Below are 22,421 nucleotides of genomic sequence, written 5' to 3' on the forward strand. Positions count from 1 at the left end.
ATCTCTCTTATTCTGAGAAATCACCAGTTATGTTGCCATGAGTCAGCAGAAACAAAGGACGAAACACCCCTTCCCCCAGGCAAGCCAGCAATATTGCTTTGCTTTATTTTTTTTCTTATTTTATGGGAGGCCCAGGCTGTTCTGACCTGTATACAATCCAAGCAGATGTCCACAGCACACTGCAGTCCCCCAGGGTTACCTATGTACAGTCATCCAGAGTCTGCCTGGATCCAGCAGCCTGTCCCTTCCCATCCCTGATTCACTTCTAGGTTTGGGGGTTGTTGTCACACTTTGTGCCCATTTAACTTAATTCTGTCAGTCAAGGGTGGTTCTGTACACATCTGGGCCTCAGAGGTTCCCTGTCCATCCTGCTGACCTCTCCGTTGGAAAGAGGGAGACCCAGTCAACCAGCACTATCCCTCCTTTGCTGCTCCCACTTCAAAGGACCAACCCCAAGCCATTTTGCATTTTCTTCCTTCTTTTTTCCTTTTCTCCTACCAGATTGGTGGCACATTTTGTCTTTTGAAGATGGCAATGTTTTATCAAAGATCAGCAGATGTCCTGAGTGGATGGGTGTGTCTGTGAATGTCAGTCTTGGTGAATTTATTGGAGAGGATAAGATACAAACATCCTTCTACTCCACTATCTTGGCCTTTCTGCAAGAATATACACTCTTAATAATTTTGTCATAAGGTTATTTTTAACTATGGGTGGTTGCCAAGTCTTCCTTCCACGCCTTTTGCCTGTTATCCCCTTTGTTGGTGGTGTGGCTGGTGTTCTGGTGGCCTGAATCTGCCCTGGCTATTGAGCAGGAGCTCCTTTTTTTCCTGTGGTTGTCACACTCCTGCCCATATCCTGCTGTGAAAACTCCACTTGCTGGTTCCAGAGGCCGTCTAGTCGTGTCCCTGGTCTGTGTCCCAGCATCAGTAAATGGGTGGTCTGCACCCCCCACCAGATGCCTGGTCCCAGGACCACACTTGTGCAAGGTAGTTGGCAGGTAGCTCCCCTGCCGCATTAGGTCCATGCTTTGTAGGTGGACTCAGAGGAAACAGCTGCACTAGCCCTCACCCCTTCTCTGTTCCAGAACACTGCTTCTTGTGCATTTGTCTTAGAAGAGCCAACTCAGAGAGGCATCGGTGTGTAATGGTCCCTTCTTCTTGGGACTGTAAACAAATCTCATTCCCACCTATGAGGTTGTGGAGCCCCTAGGTAGGGATTTGGGTTTTGACCCCTCCTCTACCTGGGAACCATGCACCAGAAAATATAGTGGCTATGGCTGAGCCTTGACTCTCTTCTCCCAAGAAGTCTCCAATAATGGCACTGTGGGTCTGCGGACACAAAGGCTATGGCTCCCCTTCCCCCCAGGGCACACCAGCAGTGTTTTCTGCCTTTTTTTTTTATTTTATGGGGGACCCAGGCTGTTCTGTATACTCTCCCAGCCATGGCACACAGAACATTGCAGTCCCCCAAGGTTTCCTCTGTAGAGTCAGCCCGAGTCCTCTGCTCAACTCAGGCAGCCTGTCCCATCCCACACCTGCTGGTTCGCGTCTAGGGCTGGGGATCGTTGGGACCCTTTGTGCCCCATTAACTTAGTTCTGTCAGTCAAAGTCTATTCTATACAGATCTGAGCCTCTGAGGTTCCATCTCCATCCTGCTGAACTGGCCATTGGAGTTGGAGAGACCCAGTGTATTAATGCTATTCCTCTTTTGCAGCTCCCTCCCCATTGGAATGGTCCAGAACTATTTTCCTTTTTCTTCTTTTCTCCTGTTCTCCCACCAGATTTGTGGAAAATTTTATCTTTTGAAGAAGCCAATATTCTGTCAAAGTTCAGCAGGTGTTCTGGGTGGTGGGTGTGTCTGTTGATGTCACTCTTGGTGAATTTGTGGGAGAGGGTGAGCTCTGAGCATCTTTTTTACTCCACCATCTTTCCTCCTCCTTCACTCTTTTTCTTTTGATTGGAACATTTAGTCCAGTGACATTTATAGTAGCTATTTTATAGATGTGGGTTTATTGCCATTTTGAAATTTGTTTTCCAGTTGATTTTGGTAATTATTTGTTTCTTTCTTTTAATTATTTTTATTTTTGTGGTTTGATAAATTCCTTTTCTATTAGCTTGGTTTCTTTTTTGGTTTTATGACTCTATTATATACTTCTGATTTGTGGTTATCTTGTCATTCAAGTATGGTAACCCCTTACTTCATCTGTTTGGTTTTAGTTGATAGTCATGTGGGCTCAAGTGCATCCTAAAAAGAAAGAAGACAAAGAGAAAAAAGAAAAAAAAAGAGAAAAAATATATATTCTCTTGCTCTCCTCTTCCACCTTTCATGATTTTGCTATTCTCTCTTTCTTGTTTGCCTTCTTGTTTTCTTTATTGACTTACTGACTTATTTATATCCTCATGTTTTCCCTTGCAACTCACTGTATTTATCGCATTTCCAATTATGGTTTCTTAATTTCTATAGCTTCCTATTTATTTTTTATTTAGATTAGAACTTTCAAATTGTTTTTTAGCATAGATTTAGTACTACTGAATTCTTTTAGTTTTTGCTTGTCTGTGAAAATCTTTCTCTCTTTCTGTTCTAAAGGGTAGTCTTTCTATATAGAATATCCTAGTTTGCAGCCTTTTTCTTATTCAGGACTTTGAATACATCTTGCCACTCCCTTCTGGCCAGAAGATTTTAGGTAGTGAAATCTGCTGAATGCTTATGGGACTCCCTTGTAACAAACACTTTGTTTTTCTCTCACTGCCTTTAGAATATTTTATTTTACTTTAACCATTTTAACTATAATATGTCTTGGTGTAGGTCTGTTTGGTTTCTCCTTGTTTGGGACTCTGTGTGCCTCCTGTACTTGGATAATTCTTTCCTTCTTAAGGTTTGGAAAGTTTTCAGTCATGATTTCTTTAACTAACTTTTCAATCCCCCTTTCTCTTTCTTCTCCTTCTGGGACTCACCATTATGCATAGGCTGGCACACTTTATATTATCTTGCTTTAATTGGTTTTTATTGACTTTTCTGTCTGCTGTTCTTTTTGGGTTATTTCTTTTATCTTGTCTCCTAAGCCATTTATTCATTCCTCTGCATTATCTAGTCTTCTTTTGATTGCCTGTAGTTGAATTTTCTATTTTTAACTAACTCTTCTTTGTAGTTTAAATATTCTTTTTAAAGTTTTCTGTCTCTATTGATAGTCTCTTTTATTTCTTTCAGTGAGTTGATCATTTCCTTTTTGAAGTCTAGTAGACTATCAAAGTCTATTTTTACTGATTGTTCTTTCAGAGGATTTCTCTTGTTCCTTTAATTAAAAGTGGTTCCTCGGCTTCTTTATTTTACTTATATTTCTCTGGCTCTATGTATTTCTTTTAGACCCGTTTCTGAGCTGTGATATGTAGTAGGCAGGGTTGGAGCAATTCAGTTGTGAAGAAGAATAGGCAGAAGATGTTCACTGGGGAGTTCTCTCTGTGGTGTTGCCTGTCACTTGTTATGCAGACTTACAAAGTACTATTTGTTGATGTTGGCTTTATCCCTGCCTTAGCTATGGGAATGTCAGCCACCTACTCTGGTGCCCCTCAGGTTCTGAGCCCCAGGAAACATCAGTGCAGATCCAGCAGTGTCAGTCCCTTGGACCTGCCTTAGCAAGTGTGCAGTCACACACATGAATTTGTGGTCCACTACAGGTTCAGCTCAAACCCTAATCCCGCACCCACATATGGAACCATACACCACCCTGTTGTAAATACCCTCACTGGCCACCCTTCTTGAGTCAGAACTCCACTCACTGCCTGTAAGTCTCAGAGGTGTGGATCCACAAAGTGACCAGATACAGCAAATCCACCCTCTCTGCCTGGGGCTGTAAACAAATCTCATTCCTGCCTGTGAAGTTGCAATGGCACAGGGTATGGAGTCAACATTCAGCTCTGCCTTTGTGCAGCAGTGTTGGCTATCACCAAGCCCCATTTCTCTTCTCATGAGAACACACCAACAATGGAGCCAAGTGGAGAAAGTGACTTTGGCACAGCTGTGTTTCATTCCTCCCCCATTATACCAACATTGGTGCTTTTTTATGAGAGTTTCAGTCTGTTCTGTTCCACACACACACACACAGCCAGAGCTCACACTGCCCTCTAGTTTCCTGAGGCTGCCTCTCTGCAGTGTGACCCAGCCCTCTGCCTGGGCTCTTCACTGACTCCAGTAGCCAGTTCTGGCTCATCCCTGCTAGCTCATGTCTAGGGCTGGTCATCACAGGGACCCTCTGTGTCAGTTTTCCCCAGTTCTGCCTGCCATGCAGTTGCCACTGTCTCCTCCAAACCTTGGAAGCTCTGCTTCTTTCCTAGCTGATCTCCCAGCTAGAGAGGTTGTGTCCCAGTGTGAGTGTGCCTTTCTTCCTATGCTACTCTTTCCCTGCAGGATCAGTTCTGCACTGAATTTTTCTTTTCTCTTTTTATTCCTTACCATATTTTGTGAGAATCTTCCTGTATTTCAAAATAAGAGACACTCTACCAGAGTTCAGGAGGTTTCTGTGCAATTCAATGTTTTTGTAGATGTAATTCTTTGCGTATTTGTGGGAGAGGTCAAGCTGTGAGTCTGTCTACTCTGCCATTTTGGCTCCTTCAAATTTTAAAATAGGGCTAGGTCTTTCTTAATTACTCTTAACAAGCTGTTGTAGTTTTCAGCGTACATGTCTTGTAATTTTTCCTTGCCTCTATTGGATGCTGATTCAGAACATACACAACCTTCTGGAGAAACCTGTCCCACCCTGCCATTTACTGCCAAATAGCTGGCCTGTGTCTGAGTCACCAAAAGGTTTTGTTCTTTATCTGATTCTTAATTCTTTAGAATTTATCATTTTACTCTCATAAATGCTGATTGTACTTGTAACAAATATTTTAAAATAAAAATAATAAACTTTATTCTATAGATGAAATATGAATGAATTTCAAGTGACATATGCTTTTAATACCTTAGAATTAGTAAAGCAATATAGATACATTATAAACGCTTGAAATGTTGCCTAAAGGAAAAGTGCAGAGATTTGCAAATCCCACTCCCAGAAGTGACCGTCATTAATGGTTTGGTGAACATCTCTCAGTCTCTATCTCTCTCATTCTCTCTGCCTCTGTCTCTCACACACCACAAGATTCATTTACATCTATGATGATTTGACACATATGTGGTCATAGAGATGGCATCTTGGATGTAGATGATGGATTAACAGGCATCCAAACTGAGGGCTTCCTTGACATCAGGTAAAGACCTAGCACTCATTTTTCCAGCTGCACAACAATCATTCCTCCATCTGAACCAGAACTGATGAATCCCACCCCCTCTCCATGAACATTAGTGTTGCTTCCATTTCCCTAGTAGTTTAAACAGGACTGTGATGAATATCCTTGAAAAGAAATCTTTGAAAAATTGTGCAAGAATTTTAGTATGATCAATGGTAAGCATTAGCACTGCTCGAAAAGTGGTGCACTTGTGGAACTGTGATGCATCCTGCATACTGTTCTCCCAGAGAGGAGAGTCTGCTCACTCTTCCCTCCAGGGGATCTACTGTGGCCTCTGCCTCCTCATGTTGTCACTAGAGCTGGTTGTCACCAGGCTAAAGGCCTGCCAGTGTGATGTTGACCAATGCTGTCTCCGAAGTGTGAACATCTTCTTGCATTCTCACTTGAGAGGTCGAGCATCTCTAATATACACTGGCCACCTGCATTGCCTCTTGTTGGAATTGCATGTGTTTGTTCTGTTTCTGTTTAGAACACAGTGTTTCAAGATATTTTTGGACCACAGGGATGTGAAACCTTTCTCTGACTTTAGGTTATGAAAAATGATATTTCCATGTTGTGGTTTGTCTTTCATGGATTTTGATTATTATTATTTTTTTATTTTGTTAGGTTATGTTTTGCCACAGGAAGAGCTAAGCATCTCCCTCCTGGCTCTGGTTTCACACATAGAATAGCAGGCCTATCTCGAGATTATGCACATAGTTACTAAAAATATTCATTTTGTATATCTCATATTTAATCCACCTGGATTTCCCTTTGAAATAACCAAAATGCTACTTCAAGTAAAAAAAAAACACCAATCCCTTGTTAAAATATGAGAGCAGACACAAACAGCCACCTTTTATATGATTTCATTGATAGGGAACATCCAGTGTAGGGAAAGACACACCGAGAGAAAGAGGATTAGGGCTTGTCAGGGGTTGGGGGAGGGAGAAAAGAGAATGTGTGCTTTGGATACGGGTTTTTATTTTGAGGAAAGAAACAGTCTGAAACTAGACAGTGATGATGGTTACACAGCATTGTGAATGCACTTAATGCTCCTGAATTGCACAATTTAAAATGGAAAAACATCTAAATTTTATTATGGTAAACTTAAAACATAAAAATAGATGGTACTCTAAATGACATGAAAGAAAACAAGGAAATGACAGAAAAAAGAAACAAAAATGATGCCAGGAGAAGGGAAGTAAATTTCGGGTCTGAGAGTGGGTTGATTCTTAGAATTAGATGACAGTGTTGGTGGTTGCAGAGACATCTCAGCCCGTAGGGGTGGTGATGCCTGAATTGGCTCTGGGTCTCATAGAAGTATGTGTGTAGGTGCAGGGGGAGCTACAAAATCAGGCTCAGGGTCTCCCTGCAGGACTGGTAATGTAACCTGGTTCTAGGTCTCCTGTAGGGCTAGTCTTACAGTCTGCAAAGCTGGTGGGATGTGACACGGTCCTGTGTGTTTTGCAGGTGCAGGCTCGGGTTCCCCAGCAGGGTTGTTAGAATGGGACCCAGTCCTGGGTCTCCTGCAGGAGCCAGCTCAGGATCTCATGCAAGACCAGGCTCAGGGTATCCTTGTAAGGCTTGTGGAATGAGACCCCATCATTTTTCTCCTGCAGCAGCAGATTCAGGGTGTCCCTGCAAGGTTTTGCAATTTCACCCTGCTCTATAACTCCTGCAGGAGCAGGCTTGGACTGTCCCTGCTGGGTTGTTGGAATATGACCCATCTCTGATTCTCTTTCAGAAGCAGGCTCAGGGTCCCCCTACAGGGCTAGTCGATTTTGTTCCAGTCTTAGGTCCTTTGCAGGTACAGGACTGGGGTCTCCCTTCAGGGCTGGTGAAATGTGACTCAGCTGTTGGTCTCTTGCAGAAACAGGCAGAATTTCTCCCTGCAAGCCTTGTGGAATGAGACCCAGTGCTGGGTCTCCTACAGGAGCATGCTCGGGGTCTACATGCAGGGCTAGTGGAATTGGACCTGGCTAATGGTGTCCCTGCAGTGCTGCTGGAATTGTTCCAATTCTTGGGTGTCTTGAAGGTGTAGGCTCTAAGTCTCCCTGCATTGCTAGTGAAATGTGACCCAGTTGTGGTTCTCCTGAAGGGACAGTCTCAGGGTTTCCCTGCAGGGCTGGTGGATGGGACATAGTCCTGGGTCTCCTGGAGGAGCAGGCTCATGTTGCAACATGACCAATCTCAGGTTCTCCTGCAGGAGTAGGCTTGGGGCCTTCCTGAAGGGCTAGTGGAATTGGACATGGCTCATGGTCTCCCTGCAGTGCCATTGGAATTGGTCCAATTCTTGGGTCTTTTGAAGGTGTAGGTTGCAGGCTGATAAATTACCTGTAGGGCTGGTGGAATGTGACATGGCTCTTAGTCTAATGCTAGAGCTGATTCAGGGTCTTTCCACAGGGTTGGTAGAATTGGTCCCAGGCCTGGGTCTCCTGCATGTGCAGGCTTTGGTATCCCTGTAGGGCTTGTGGAATGTGACTGGGTTTCTGTTTCCTGCAGGGGCAGGCTCAGAATCTCCTTGCAGTGTTGCTGGAATGGCACATGGTTCTGAGTTTCCTGCAACAGCAGGCTTATGTCCTTCCTGCATGGCTAGTTGAATATGACTCAGACCTTGGTCACTTGCAGGAGCAGGCTAGTTTTCTCACTGCTGGGATGGTGGAATCAGACCCTGTCCTGAGTCTTCTGCAGAAGCAGCTCCAGGTCTTTCTGCAGGGCTGTTGGAACATGACCCATCACTGGTTCTGCTTCAGGAGTAGGCACAGAGTCTCCTTGCAAGGATAGTGTAATTGGACCCAGCTCAGGGGTCACTACAGGGCTGATGAAATGTGTCCTGGCTCTGTGGTTCCTGCAAGTGTAGATTCTGTGTCTCCCTTCAGGGTTGGTTTAGTGGGACCCATTCCTGGGTCTCCTGTAGTAGTAGGCTCAGAGTCTCCCTGCAGGGCTGGTGGAATGGGCCCCTTCTCTAGGTCACCTGCCAGAACAGATTTGGACTCTGCCTTCAGGCTGGTGGAATTGGGCCTGTTCTTGCATCTCCTGCAGGAGCAGGCCTTGGTTCTTCCTGGAAGAATACTGTAATATGACCCATCTCTGGTTCTCTTGCAGGAGAAGCTCATGGTCTCCCTAGAAGGTTAGCATAATTTGTCCCATTCCTTGGTCCAAGGCTCAGGGTATCCCTGCAAGGTTGGTGACATGGGACCTAGTCCTGTGTCTCCTGCAGTAGCAGGTTCTGTTCTGTTTGCAGGGCTGGTGGAATGTGACTCCACCCTGTGGTTCTTTTGCAGATGCAGGCTCAGGGACCCCACCAGAACTGATGGCTCTTAGTCTCCTATGGGAGCAGGTGAGGGATTCCCTGGAGAGCTGTTGGAATTGGTCCCAGTCCTGGGTCTCTTACAGTTGCAGGCTCAGTGTCTCCCTGGAGGGTTTGTGGAATATGACTTGGCTGTGGGTATGCTGCAGGAGCAAGCTCAGTGTTTCCATGCAGGGTTGGTGGAATGGGATCTAGTTCTGGCTCTCCTGCAGGAGGAGGCTGGGGTTCTCCCTGGAGAGGCTTATGGAATTGGACTGGGATGTCTGTCTCCTGCAGGAGCAAGCCTATGGATTACCTGCAGAGCTGGTAGAATGTCACACAACTCTTGTTCTTCTGCAGGAGCTGGCTCATATTCTCTGTGAATGGCTTGGTCTCCCCCAGGAGCAGGTTTGTAGTCTCACTACAGGGCTGGTGTTATGTGACCCGCACTGTGTTTTCTGCAGATGCAGTCTTAGTGTTTGACTACAGGTTTGGTGGAATGGGACGAAGTTCTGGGTTTCCTGGAGTAGCAGGCTCATGGTCTCCCTTCTGGGGTATTGGAATGTGACCCAGTCATGTGTTTCCTGCCGAAGTGGCCTCAGGATATCCCTGCAGGGCTGTTGGAATTGTACCTCACTGTGTATCACCTGCAGGATCAGGTTTGTGCTCTCCCAGCAAGGCTGGCGTATTTGGACCTATTCCTGGGTCTCCTGCAGAAGCAGGATTTCAGTCTTCCTGCAGGGCTTCTGGAATATGACATATCTCTAATTTTCCTGCAGGATCAGGCTTGTGGGTCACCCAGCAAGGCTAGTGGAATTGGACCCACTTCAAGGTCTTAGTGCATGATTGATGGAATGGGACCCAGTCCTGGGTCTCCTGCAGGAATTGGCTCAGAGTCTTCCTGCAGGACTGGTGAAATTGGACCAATTCCTGAGTCTCCTGCAGGAGGAGGCCCTGCATCTTCCTGGAGGGATGGTGGAATATGACAGAGATCTGTTTCTCCTGCAGGAACAGGCTCAAGGTCTCCCTACAAGGCTAGTGTAATTGGACACATTCCTGGATCCATTGCAAGTGAAGGCATGATGGTCTTCCTACACAGCTGGTGGAATGTGATTCGGCTCTGAGTCTCCTGCAGGAGTAGGCTTAGGGTCTCCTTGAAAGATTGGTGAAATGGGACACAGTGCTGTCTCTCCTGCAGTAGCAGGCTCAGGTTCTCCCTACAGTATTGGTAAAATTGGACCTGGCTCTAATTCTCCTGCAGTAGCAGACTGAGGTTATACCTGCATGGCTGGTTGAGTGTGAAGGAACAGCAAGTCTTAATACATTGGCCCACTCCTGGGAAAAGGATAAACAGGGCTTGGTGCATGGTCTCTTGTATTGTCTGAAAAAGCCCCTTGAGATGTGTTGATTCTGATGACCTCTTCCAAGAACTTGAACACTTTTAGAATCTCTGCCCATTCATCTTATTTAGACTGAAGGAATCTGCCTTTCATCAGTTCTTGGAATAGAGATCAACACAAAAGGAAAGAGGGAAGAAAAAATTACCAATCTATCTGTTGCAAAATCAGCTGAAGACATTAAAAAGTTCTCTTGCAATGCACTTGTTTCTATTTTGGTGCAATTAGAATCATTTCCTTATTATCAATTTTGGCCATTTAAATTAGAATACATATTGTTCTAGGCCTACTGGGGTTCATTATGCTTGGACGCTCTGTGCTTGCTGTGTTGAGATAGCCGGTTCTATCTTTGGTTTAAGAAAATTTCAGTCTGATTTCTTCAAATACCTTTTCAAACCATTTGTCTTTATTCTTTTCCATGTGGGATCCCTATGAGTCATACACTGGTATGTTTTCTCTTATCCCAGGTTTCAGTTGCATTGCTTGCATTGGTTTTCACTAGCTTTTCTATGTCGTGTTCTGACTGAGTGATTGCGATTATCCTGTTTTCTAAGTCATTTATTTGTTCCTGTGCATTATCTAGTCTGATTTGGACTGTCTTTAGCTTAGCTATTCTCACCATTGAGTTTTCTGATTATATTTGGCTCATCTAAAGTGTTTCTCTTTCCATTTATACTAGCCTGCATTTGTATTCATAGACTCAAGATTTCCTTCAGTGTTTTTATGTCCTCCCTTTTCAAGTCATGTTCTAGTAAATTTTGGGGGTCTAATACATTGGATGTTCTTTCAGGAGACTCCTGTCTTTTGAAAATTTGGAATAGTTCTTTTAACTTTATTATATCTCTCTATCGCTATGGGTTAAGGATTATCAGTTATCTATTATAGACTTGAACGGCTTTTGTAAGTGAAATCATTTCTGTGCACATTTAGTTTTAATGCTGTGAGGATTGTTTTTGGTATGTAATGATGCCATGCATTCCTTCTGTGTCTGTTGCCTGTTATATCTATGATTGCTACTGCGGTTTTTGTTGTGGTGAATATAACCTATTCTAGTAAAGTTAGCAGAGTGTCATTTTGGTTAAATGTTTATCATAGCTCTGACAGTGCTGGGACTACTAATTTTTGCTGGAATAGAGGTTTCCAAATGGTTTCTGGGCTGCAGGCTGGATATGTGGAGAGGGAATTGTTCCAATACACACTCATGAAAGTGCATTCGTCCTTACTTTTGCCACGGAAAAGTCAAAATTTTATAACGGGTTCCCTCAGGTTCTCTGCAAACAAAAACAAAAGTGGAAACAAATCTAATGATGTCACGCACTAGAACCTGCTGAAACAATCCTGCAGTGCCACAATTGGGTCCTTAGTGTAGTACTGGGTCAGCACCACAACTATAGTTGCATTAGCATGTGGTAGGCAAGGTTGATGGAAAGGCTTCAAATTCTCCTATTTTTCAGCAGATCTCTGCTCCAAGAACTTTTGTCAATAAGGCATGGGAACTCAAAGGCAAGCATGTAGCATTTCAAAAACCTCTGCTTTGGACAATAAGAAATTTCAATCCTGCCTATGAAAGTTGCAGATCTTTTGGCTATAGAATCTTATTTCAACACTAAATTGCCCTGGATTCTAGAAACCAGATAAAGATGGCTCTGATTGAGACCATTTCTCCTTTATGGAGAAAATGAGCAATTATACTGTGGATGTGAAAAGGCTGTGACTAAGGCCCTGAGTTACTAAGCTAATCCACAACACATATGCCAGCAGATTTAATATTAAGAGAGGACCCAGGCAGATCTGTTCTCTAGATAGTACCAACCACAGCCCAAAACAATCTCCAAACCCCTGGGAATAAATTTGTGACATCAGCCACACCCCTAACACACAGATTCCACAGGCACTCCTAGCTCAAAATTGGCAGATGGAGTCTTGGTCTGGGAATCAATTGCAGAGAAATTTTGTGATTATTGCTTTCAGTTATGTCAATCAAACGTCCACTATGCACTCTTTTAACCCTCAGCACATCGTCTTCCATCTTAAATGACCTGTCAACTTTAGAGTGTGCATCCAAGTAAAACACAGTTTCCCCTTTACTGCTCCTTCACCAAAGGTCAGGTCCTGCACTGATTTCCATTCTCTACTTTGCCTTCTACTCTTTCCAGGTTATGTGAGAATTCTTTCTGACTTTTGAAGTAAGAGATGTTTGGCCATTATTCAGCAGGGATCCTGAGCCAAGGGCCGGGAGAGTGGATGTTTCTCTTGCTGTATATATGGGAGAGAGTGAGCGAAGTTTGCACTGGTACTCTGCCAGTTTGGCATGGATAAATTAACACAGTTTAGACATAACTCACAGACACTTGATCCTTGTTTAGCTATTTTTCTCTATATCAATGATGGAAGGATGTGTTCGAAGATTCCAAGTCTGACAATGTGTACTTTCCTCCATTGCAGACTTTCAAATAGTTAGCAGAATTGAATTACATATTATGGGAAGTGTATCAAAATAAAGATATTTTAGAAATATATTAAATCTAACTACAAGACACAGTTGCCATATTTAGGTATTAGCTTGAAATACCCAAATAAGAAAAATACACAGAAAATATAAATTAGCAGCCAAAAGTCATGAAGGAGGCAGGTCAACACTTTTCTCTTGGTGCTTCCAACACTAAGAAAAACAATGAAATAATTCTTAGAATCATTAACAACCACAACCATGGGTTTCCATTGTTCATGTGGTGCCCTTTCCTAATAATGGCACATACTGGTCAATGTTGGCGATTCAAGGGGCAACATTACTATTTAGGAAAGCACAAAGAAACCCAAACAATGAATTTTTATATAGGCTTGGTTTCAATAGCACTTAGAGACATTATAGATATGAGAACACTGCAACAGTTTTGCTAGGCTATTGAGAATCATGTGCTCTTCTATGAAAGATGAGAATGTTTAATCATCCAATTATGTTGAGAAACACAATTAAACCTGACAAATATGGCAACCACATATTTGCACCCGGTACTTGACTGAAGGGAAAAGATGGTCCACAAAAAATGTGTCACTACATATCTATGCCAACAATTACACTTCATTTCAATAACAGAATTATAATAGTTACAAATACTGTTTTGAAAAACTGAGGATAAATAAATATTCAAATTCAGGCAAAGAATCCACTCACTTACAAAACACCCTTCACACCAAAGTAGATATAACCCCAGCATGATCTGAATCTGGGGGAAGGTCATCATTTCACAGTGTGAGCTAAGAATTCAAACCAACCTATTTTGGTCGAGAGTAGTTGACCATGGAGGAGTTCACTGTTGTACAAAGAAAGTGAAGGTGGAGGAACTCTGAATATAGGAGGGTCTTCCTGTGCTCCTACTGGCTTCAATGCAGTTCAAGGGCTGATTCTCTGAAATGTATAACTGAGTGAAGGGGAGGGAAAAGCAAGTGCTTGAGAGCAAGGCACAACCCTGGGAAAAGGCTTAGCAGGGCTTGGTGCTTGGTCGTCTGAGTGGTTTGTAAATGCCCCGTGGAACGTTTGGAATTACAAGACATCTTCGAAGAACATGACAGCTTCTATCATTTCTACCATCTCTTATGATTTGGATGGAAGAAATCTTGGACCCGTAATTGGAGCAGAGAATTAAGTACCTTCCTCAAGTGTACATTCACATTCAACATGTTACTGACAGTATCAACGAGGCTCAATATGTCCATGAATGTCTTCCAAGCTTGGTATTCTCTACAGCTGTTTCCATGCCAGTATTATTCATGGTAGCACAACAAATCTCATCAATGAGATCGCATCTATCCTCAATCCGTGCAGCCAGATTTTCGGCCAGATTCACTTCGTGTCTCGTATAAAGTCAAATTCAAAAGGATTGGGCAAATCTGAAAGTACCTCGGAGAATCACCAGTGAGGTGATGACAGGCATTTCTTCCACTGTCTGCTCTGAAAGGTTCTGGAAACTGATCCGTGACACAGGCCATTGGGCAGCAGCAGTATCTCGAACTTACACAGCTTCCCGGAACAAACACCTAAGCCAAGCTCCACTGAGGGAGGCAGCTCCTCCATCACACTGATCCACCCACAGAACTCTGCCCGGTTACCTAGGATCCACCAGCCACAACAAGCCTCGCAGTACACACCAACATTCCACCTGGAATCCAACAGGTAGCTGCCATCCCCAAAGGCTGCTGCATCTTGTCAGTGTTGGGGGAGGGGCTGCATCCGACGAGAGGTTCCTAAGGTAAATGTGATTCTACCCACTAGCGTCCCATGGGCCTTTCTTCTTCCCTCTTTACTTTGGTTCAGATCTGTATGCACAGTACCAACGGAGGGAAGTGTGTCCATTTTCAGTTGATGGTTTCACACGTCTTTAAACTTTCTAACAGTTCACAGCACACAGAGACCCAATAAAGGAAACGTATGTTCCTGTAATATCCGTACATCCGGAATACATATGCGTCGCCTGAATTCTGCTGAAACACCCGCACTCTCAGGACATGGATCCATTTGTTTCATGGGGGCTGAAATTCCAAGAAATGAAACCAACCCCAATGTGCACTTTACTGTCTGTCTCTTTTGCTCTTAGTACACTTTGGTAGATCTACGTGCCTTTGTTAAAGGCTTCTTACATTTCTTCTCTACGTAGCGTAGAATATGGCATTCCTTCATTCTGTTGGAAGACATACAAGTCTACATCACGGACTAGGAATCCATTTGATTCCAAATCGGCATTTGGGTTAGGTCACGATATGCTCTTATGAATCAATATTTACGAATATGAATGCATGCCTCTGATTTCCGAAGACAAGTGTGCTGAGTACATGCAAGCCGCAACACTGGGTCGATGAGTGCTGAATGATCCTTGATATCACCTTGAGTATTTACTTTTGAATAATCATGGTTCCCTTGGTAAATGTCAGCCAACCGTACCCTTTTGGTGCTTGTTTGTTGGTTTGATTCTTTGTTGGTCTACATCCCGTTAGTTTTGCAAACACATCAGGCCATGAATTTCTCCGTTCGCTTCAAACAGAGAGTCCAATAAGCTGATTCACTTAAGAGAGTGCTTCCAATCACCTATGATTTCCTGCTTCCCTCTCCCATCTTTAGCGTTTTGATGTCCTCCTTGCCTTCTTCTTGTTTCTTCTTTGCCACTCATGCTCTTCTTGCATTTCCAATAATGGTTTTCTTCTTTCCATTTCATCTTGCTGCTTTTCTATTCAGGGGAGTATTCTCAACCTTCTTTTTAGAAGAAGTATTGAACTGCTAAATTCTTTTAAGATTTGCCGGTCTGTGGAATTCTCTAGTTCTGCCGATATTAGAAATGGTGGTCATGTGGCATAGGCTACCCTTGATGGCAACATTTTCCCATTCAGGATGTGATCTATGTCCTGGCACTCCTCCCTGTCCTGCAATATTGCTGCCGAGATATCAGCTGAAACCCCTCTGGAGGTTCTCTTGTGACCATGTTGTTTCCTCCAGGTGCATTTTAAAGCACTGGGACGCTCATGAACATTGTTGATTTGAATCATACAGCTGCTGGTAGGTCTATTGGGATTCCACCTCCATTGGACACTGTGTACTTCCTGAATACGAATAGATGATTCTTTCTTGGCTTTCAGCAGGTTTCGGTCTGATTTTCCTACAGATAACTTTTTAGACATTTTTTGTTTCTTTATCTCTTGCTTTTCCATCTGGGACACTTATGAATCATAGTTTTTCATGCCTTGTCTTACCCCACGATTCAACAGCAATGTTTTCATTGGTTTGCACTTGCTTTTCTATGTCTGCTTCTGACCGAGGGATTTCTGTTCCCCTGTATTCACAGCTATTCACGCTTCCCTCTGCATTATCTAGTCTGCTTAGGACTGAATTTTAGCCCTGATATTATCTCATCCATTGAGTTTTCTGAAGTTATTTGGCTTGTCTTTAGACTGTCCCATCCCCTTTTCTGCTACACTGACTTTTGTGATTCTGAGACAATGTTGTTCTTCTGGGCCTTCAATATCTTTGGAACTAAAAATGGACCTTCATGTTTCTTATACTGTACTTCTTCATCTCTACTGTTCAGATAAAATCAGGAATCTAATGTAGACTTCTAGGGCTTTGTAAAGGGAAAATTTTAGACCCTCGTCTCTACACAATTCCATGGGATTCCTGTGATGACAGTTTCTCCTAGACGTTGATGCCATGTCATGTTCCTGTGTGTGTTGTCTGGTATATCTCCAATTGCTGGTGTTGCATTTGTTGTGATGAACATCCCATACTATTACGATTAGCATAACTTCATTTCGATTACGCATATCTCACAATTCTGAAAGTGCGCAGGACACTTCCTCTTGTGGAAATGAGGCTTCTAAAGGTTCTCAGCTCTACATTCTGCTCTATGTCATTTTGGAGTGTTTAAAAAAAAGCAAACTGAGAGTGCGCTTGTGCTTTGTAGTGCCACGGGAATGTCCCAATGAAAGCAGTTCTTCCCAGAGCTTCTCTGTCTACTGAAACACCAGTGGAAGCTCATCCATGGATGTCACACATCAGGGCCTGCTGGAATGATCCCGCAGACCTACCTTGGTGTCCTCGGTGCCGTACCGTGCCGGTGCCATCCAAAATGTAGCATCCGCTTTTGGGAGATAGTGCTGAAGGAAATGCTTCCTCTTCTCACGCTGTGGACTTGGACCACTCTTCCTTGTCCTCTCATCCTTGTGGCACGGGCGCACGAAGGCAACCACAGAGCTGTTGCGCATCCTGTGCCTCAAGCCAAACCATAATCCCAGCCCAGGTTATGAATGTAGCAGATCCTAAGGCTTTTCATTCTGATTTCAAACCCAAGGCCCCCTGGATCCCTCAGACCAGATGCACGATAGCTCTGATTCAGCCCCACACGTGCTCTATTGGCAAGATGCCCAATTGGTCCCTGGTCCTGCAGATGCACTGGGTGTGGCCATGGGACATATCGGTAATCTCAACCGCGCGACCAGTGTGGTTGCTTTATCATTGGTACACAGTTCGGTTTGCTCTCTTGATTCGACCCACCACATCCCACAACGCACTCCAGATCCCTGAGACTCAGCGTGTGCCATCATCCGTAGCCCTATCCCTCACTGACCGTTGCCTCTGCTACCTCAAATTTGGAAGCTCGGATCTTGGTCTCAGAGTCAACTGTGGGGATATTTTTCGCTGGATTCTTTGAGTTCTGACAGCCAAGCATCTGCTGTGCACTCTTGTAAATCTCAGCACATCACCTTCAATCCCATGTCTCCTGTCCGCTTGAGAGTGTGCGTCCAAGGTAAACAGAGTTTCACCCTTGTTGCTCCATCACCAGGGGTCAGACCCTGCACTGGTTTCCATTCCCTGCTTTGCCTTCTCCTGCTTCCAGGTGTCCTGAGGCCTCATCCTGTCTTTGGAAGTAACAGGCCTCTCTTCGGCAAGTGTCCTGTGCCAAGGGCTGGGTGAGTGGATGTTTCCATTGCTCTGTACCTGGGAGCGAGTGAGTGCAGGTTGCACTTCTTCTCTGCCAACTGGGCATCGATGAATCAACACTATCCAGATACATTTCACAGAAATGTGATATTTGCTTAGCTCTTTGTTTCTATACAGCCTTGGTGGGAGGGATTGTCCGAAGACACCTGTTTTGACAGTGTGTTGATATCTCATTTGCAGTCTTTAAGAAGTTTAACAGAATTCATTTACATGTTTTGGGAGTATACGAAAATCAAGTTATTTTTTGAAACACACTGTATCGACCTAGAAGCCAGACTTGTCAATTTTGGTAACATTTTGTCAGCTCTACGGAAAACCTAGACAGAAAGAATGCAAACTTCCAGTCCAAACTGTTAAAGGGGTCATGTCAGCTCTTTACGGTTGAAGCCTCCGAAACCAACAGGAACCATGAAATAACTATTGGAAACATGAAATAACCCCCAACCTTGGATACACTTGTGCATGTGGTGCCCTTTACTCCCAGTGACACCTACTGGCCAATGTTGGCATTTCAAGGGGTAACATCCCTCTCTAGGAAAATACAAGAGGAAACAAACCAAATATATACATTTAGGTTTGAATCCAAAAGCACCTAGAGGCATTATAGCTAGGACAACCCTGCTGCAGTTATGCTAGTCTATTGAGAACCAGGTGTTCTTCTATCAGTGATGAGAACGATTCATCATCCGATCATGTTGGGTAAAGCCATTTAACGCAACCAAGTCTGCACCCCCATGATATAGTGCCCCCGGGGGCTTGACTCAATTGAAAGACGATCCACAGAAGCTGTGTCTTTAATGTCACTGGCGACTTTGACAGTACAGTTCACTTTCTGACATGTACTATTTACCTATACTGTCTTGAAAAACTGAGGCCTAATACAGATTCAAGTTCAGTCAAAGATTCCCCTGACTTACCACACTCCCTTCACCCCAGGGAAGACATAAACACAACATTGGCTGAATCTAGCGGAAGGCCATCGTTTCTAGGTGTGAGCTAAGTATTCAATTCCTATCGATTTCAGCCGAGACTATTTGACCTTGAAGGAGTTCACTGTTGTTCACAGAGTGTGAAGCTGGAGGAAGTCTGATTCTAGGAGGGGCTTGCTCTTCTCGTAATGGCTTCATTGCAGCTCAGGTACTGATCCTTCAAAATGGATGCCTGAGTGGAGGGGAGGGAAGGGCAAGTGCTTGCTAGCTAGGCCCAAACCTGGGAAAAGGCTTACCTGGGCTTGGTGAATTCTGGTCTGAATGGCTTGGGAATGCCCCTTGGGACGTGTGGATTCTCACGACCTCTTCCAAGAACAGGAGCGTTTTGATCATCTCTGCCATCTCTTCTCTTGCAGATGTCAGGGACCTTGGACCCGTTCTTGGAGAAGAGAATTGAGGAACTTCCTCAAGTCCACGTTGGCACTCCGTATGTTTCTGCCAGTATCAGCGAGGATCAATAGGTCTCATGAATGTCTTTTGAGCCTGGTATCCTCTACAGCTGTCTCCACGCCAGTATTCTCCATTGTAGCAGAACATCTCTCATCCATGTGTTCGCATCTCTCCTCAATCCGTGCAGCCAGCTTTTCGCCCAGCTTCTCTTCGTGTCTCCCCTAAAGTCGACTTCACCAGGACTGGGCAAGTCTGAAAGTACCTCGGAGCCTCACCAGTAAGCTGATGACAGGCAGATCTTCCACTGTCTGCTCTGAAAGGTTCTGGAAACTGACCTGTGAACTCAGGTCTTTGGGCAGCAGCAGTATCTCGAACTTACACAGCTTCCCGGACCAAACACCTAAGCCAAGCTCCACAGAGGGCGGCAGCCCCTCCATCACACTGATCCACCCACAGAACTCTGCCCGGTTACCTAGGATCCAACAGCCACAACAAGCCTCGCGGTACACACCAACATTCCACCTGGAATCCAACCGGTACCTGCCATCCCCAATGGCTGCTGCATCTTGTCAGTGTTGGGGGAGGGGCTGCATCCGACGAGAGGTGCCTAAGGTAAATGTGATTCTACCCACTAGCGTCCCATGGGCCTTTCTTCTTCCCTCTTTCCTTTTGCTCAGATCTGTATGCACAGTACCAATGGAGGGAAGTGGGTCCCTTTTTAGTTGATGGTTTCACACGTCTTTAAACTTTCTAACAGTTCACAGTACACAGAGACCCTCTAAAGGAGACTTATGTTCCTATGATATCCGTACACCCGGAATACATATGCGTCGCCTGATTTCTGCTGAAACACCCGCACTCTCAGGACATGGATCCATTTGTTTCATGGGGGCTGAAATTCCAAGAAATGAAACCAACCCCAATGTGCACTTTACTGTCTGTCTCTTTTGCTCTTAGTACACTTTGGCAGATCTACGTGCCTTTGTTATAGGCTTCTTACATTTCTTCTCTACGTAGCGTAGAATATGGCATTCCTTCATCCTGTCGGAAGACATACAAGTCTACATCACGGACTAGGAATCCATTTGATTCCAAATCGGCATTTGGGTTAGGTCACGATATGCTCTTATGAATCAATATTTACGAATATGAATGCACGCCTCTGATTTCCGAAGACAAGTGTGCTGAGTACATGCAAGCCACGATACTGGGTCGATGCGTGCTGAATGATCCTTGACATCACCTTGAGTATTTTCTTTTGAATAATCATGATTCCCTTGGTAGATGTCAGCCAACCGTACCCTTTTGGTGCTTGTTTGTTGGTTTGATTCTTTGTTGGTCTGCTTCTTGCTTGTTTTTCAAACACGTCAGGCCATGCAGCTCTCCTTTCGCTTCAAACAGAGAGTCCAATAAGCTGATTCACTTAAGAGAGTGCTTCCAATCACCTATGATTTCCTGCTTCCCTCTCCCATCTTTAGGGTTTTGATGTCCTCCTTGCCTTCTTCTTGTTTCTTCTTTGCCACTCATGCTCTTCTTGCATTTCCAATAATGGTTTTCTTCTTTCCATTTCATCTTGCTGCTTTTCTATTCAGGGGAGTATTCTCAACCTTCCTTTTAGAAGAAGTTTTGAACTGCTGAATTCTTTTAAGATTTGCCGGTCTGTGGAATTCTCTAGCTCTGCCGTTATTAGAAATGGTGGTCATGGGGCATAGGCTACCCTAGGTGGCAGCATTTGGCCATTCAGGATATGGTCTGTGTCCTGGCACTCCTCCCTGTCCTGCAATATTGCTGCCGAGATATCAGCTGAAACCCCTCTGGAGGTTCCCTTGTGACTATGTTGTTTCCTCCAGGTGCATTTTAAATCACTGGGATATTCGTGAACTTTGTTGATTTGAATCATACAGCTGCTGGTAGGTCTATTGGGATTCCACCTCCTTTGGATGCTGTGTCATCCCTGAATTCGCATAGATGATTCTTTCTTGGCTTTCAGCACGTTTCAGTCTGATTTTTCTACAGATACATTTTCAGACAGTTTTTGTTTCTTTATCTCTTGCTTTTCCATCTGGGACTCTTATGAACTCTAGTCTTTCATGCCCTGTCTTAACCCAGGATTCAACAGCAATGTTTCATTGGTTTGCACTTGCTTTCCTATGTCTGCTTCTGACCGAGGGATTTCTGTTCCCCTGTCTTCACAGTCATTCACGCGTCCCTCTGCATTATCTAGTCTGCTAAGGGCTGAATTTTGGCCCTGATATGATCAAATCCATTGAGTTTTCTGATATTTTTTGGCTCGTCTTTAGACTTTCTCTTCCCCTTTTCTGATATTCTGCCTTTTGTGATTCTGAGACAATGTTGTTCTTCAGGGTTTTCCAGACCTCCAATTTCAACACTTGGTCTGGATAGCATTTTGCAGTCTAGTTGTTTGAAAGCTTATCTTCTGGGCCTTCAATATCTTTGGAACTGAAAATGGTACTTCCTGTTTCTTTTACTGTACTTCTTCATCTCTACTGGTCAGGTAATATCAGGTATCTAATGTAGACTTCTAGGGCTTTGTTAAGTGAAAATTTTAGACTCTTGTCTCTACGCAATTCCATGGGATTTCTGTGAGGACAACTTCTCCTAGACATTGATGCCATATTCTGTTCCTGTGTGTGTTGTCTGGTATATCTCCAATTGCTGGTGTTGCATTTGTTGTGATGAACATCCCATACTATTTCGATTAGCATAACTTCATTTCGGTTACGCATATCTCACAATTCTGAAAGTGCGCAGGACACTTCCTCTTGTGGAAATGAGGCTTCTAAAGGTTCTCAGCTCTGCATTCTGCTCTATGTCATTTTGGAGTGTTTAAAAAAAAGCAAACTGAGAGTGCGCTTGTGCTTTGTAGTGCCACGGGAATGTCCCAATGAAAGCAGTTCTTCCCAGAGCTTCTCTGTCTACTGAAACACCAGTGGAAGCTCATCCATGGATGTCACACATCAGGGCCTGCTGGAATGATCCCGCAGACCTACCTTGGTGTCCTCGGTGCCGTACCGTGCCGGTGCCATCCAAAATGTAGCATCCGCTTTTGGGAGATAGTGCTGAAGGAAATGCTTCCTCTTCTCACGCTGTGGACTTGGACCACTCTTCCTTGTCCTCTCATCCTTGTGGCACGGGTGCACGAAGGCAACCACAGAGCTGTTGCGCATCCTGTGCCTCAAACCAAACCATAATCCCAGCCCAGGTTATGAATGTAGCAGATCCTAAGGCTTTTCATTCTGATTTCAAACCCAAGGCCCCCTGGATCCCTCAGACCAGATGCACGATAGCTCTGATTCAGCCCCACACGTGCTCTATTGGCAAGATGCCCAATTGGTCCCTGGTCCTGCAGATGCACTGGGTGTGGCCATGGGACATATCGGTAATCTCAACCGCGCGACCAGTGTGGTTGCTTTATCATTGGTACACAGTTCGGTTTGCTCTCTTGATTCGACCCACCACATCCCACAACGCACTCCAGATCCCTGAGACTCAGCGTGTGCCATCATCCGTAGCCCTATCCCTCACTGACCGTTGCCTCTGCTACCTCAAATTTGGCAGCTCGGATCTTGGTCTCAGAATCAACTG

At 44.3% G+C, this 22,421-nt stretch overlaps 1 protein-coding gene across 1 annotated transcript in view; it reads left to right on the plus strand.

Moving 5' to 3' along the window:
* Positions 1–19,015, plus strand: part of LOC140690614 (putative N-acetylated-alpha-linked acidic dipeptidase) — a 54,721-nt gene extending 35,706 nt beyond the window's left edge. Inside the window, exons 16-18 of the mRNA XM_072952486.1 lie at positions 17,333–17,405; positions 18,461–18,573; positions 18,782–19,015. The gene's annotated coding sequence lies outside the window, so the exon portion shown is untranslated. The remainder of the gene's footprint in view (positions 1–17,332; positions 17,406–18,460; positions 18,574–18,781) is intronic.
* Positions 19,016–22,421: the final 3,406 nt, after the last annotated feature.

This window comes from Vicugna pacos, chromosome 31, assembly GCF_048564905.1.
Source record: "Vicugna pacos chromosome 31, VicPac4, whole genome shotgun sequence".
NCBI classification, from domain to species: Eukaryota; Metazoa; Chordata; class Mammalia; order Artiodactyla; family Camelidae; genus Vicugna; species Vicugna pacos.